Here is a 1,348-nt window from a genome sequence, read left to right on the forward strand (position 1 = left end):
TAAAACTAATTCATTTTGACTTTGTTTTTAAAATACCAAGAATAATTTTCTTATTTTAGGTCTCTAACTTTCACTGCCATCAAGTGTACTAAGTCGTAAGTAACTAAGGGGACTTAACAGAGTTTTAATTACAATTTTAAAATATTTAATGGAAGATGATTTTTGAAAGTACCTGGGATATTTCATAAACATAAAGGTCAAGAAATGAGCTGCTTGATTTAGCATTTCCTATATCCATTATTTTTTATTTTAGCCAAACTTAATACACTTGCCAATAATTTTTGTTCTTTCTGTCCCATTCCCATACTTCATCTTTATCTGAAAAGTTGAGATGGCTCATTGTCCTTTAGTACTTTTAAATTTTCTCCCCAAGTCAACAGGTCTGTTTTATTCATTTCTTCAGGAAATAGACTCTATTCTGAATCAAAGCTCTTAGGAGAAATGACCCCTAACTCTAGGCTCAAATTCTATTCTTTACCCTCACTCAGATTTTATTTTTTGTCACAGTCTGTTTTTACCTTTTGATGCGACCAGTTCAACAACAATATAATGCTATCTCAATCAGCCCTTGGTGAGTAGCAGGTTTGGTAGGTACAAGTAGTCTTTTACACACCACGCTCCAGACCTCCAAGTGCCGTCTGACTGCTTCTCACTCAACTGATCTGACCAACATTCGTCAGAGCTCTCAGGCCACAGCGTTCACATTCCCTCACAAAGGGCATTGTCCACGTAGCAAGGGACAGTCTGAACAGCAAAATATCCCCTAAAAATATATCACAACCAAGCATGCTGGTCCAAGATAAATCATGCCTATACGTATAAAACAAAAAGTACACTGGCTGCTCCAACATGGAGCACCCAGATCTACATACAAGGAAAAAGTTTTCACTCTCAAATTAGCGATACAACCATTAAGTGCGTGTGAGTGTCTAAAGACATGGGTAAGGCGTCACAGGCTCATTTTGGCCTTCTGACATTCAAGAAGCATCCATCCCTTGTCTAGTAAAACTGGCTCATATCACTCACATTCTAATACACTGAGTTTTGTTAAAGCTGAATCCTGCTTCTAGCAAGGCTGGGGGCATTTAGAACAAGACTGTTCTATCTGCAACTTGTGGCGTTTGCAGGGTATCTCTCAGAGCCATTAGTATTTAGAGGCCTCCCTAGTTTCTCGGATAGCTAAAGTATCTGAGGACCCCTTCTTTTCCCCTCCTAAGGGTCAGGTTTCCTCACCTGTGTCACTTTTGGGGTGACTCTCTTGGCTCCGAAAATAAACTGCGGAGAGCTCTGCGTCGCTCTGTTGCCTGGGTAACAACTTTGTTTCCCAACTCCCCCAACCCCCACCTCC

The 1,348-nt window shown here is 40.1% G+C and overlaps 1 protein-coding gene across 1 annotated transcript in view; it reads right to left on the minus strand.

Moving 5' to 3' along the window:
* PIH1D3 (PIH1 domain containing 3) overlaps positions 1-1,321 on the minus strand; it is a 17,517-nt gene extending 16,196 nt beyond the window's left edge. Inside the window, exon 1 of the mRNA XM_010857746.1 lies at positions 1,234-1,321. The gene's annotated coding sequence lies outside the window, so the exon portion shown is untranslated. The remainder of the gene's footprint in view (positions 1-1,233) is intronic.
* Positions 1,322-1,348: the final 27 nt, after the last annotated feature.

Source organism: Bison bison, unplaced genomic scaffold (assembly GCF_000754665.1).
Source record: "Bison bison bison isolate TAMUID 2011002044 unplaced genomic scaffold, Bison_UMD1.0 scf7180017854952, whole genome shotgun sequence".
Classification (NCBI taxonomy): Eukaryota; Metazoa; Chordata; class Mammalia; order Artiodactyla; family Bovidae; genus Bison; species Bison bison.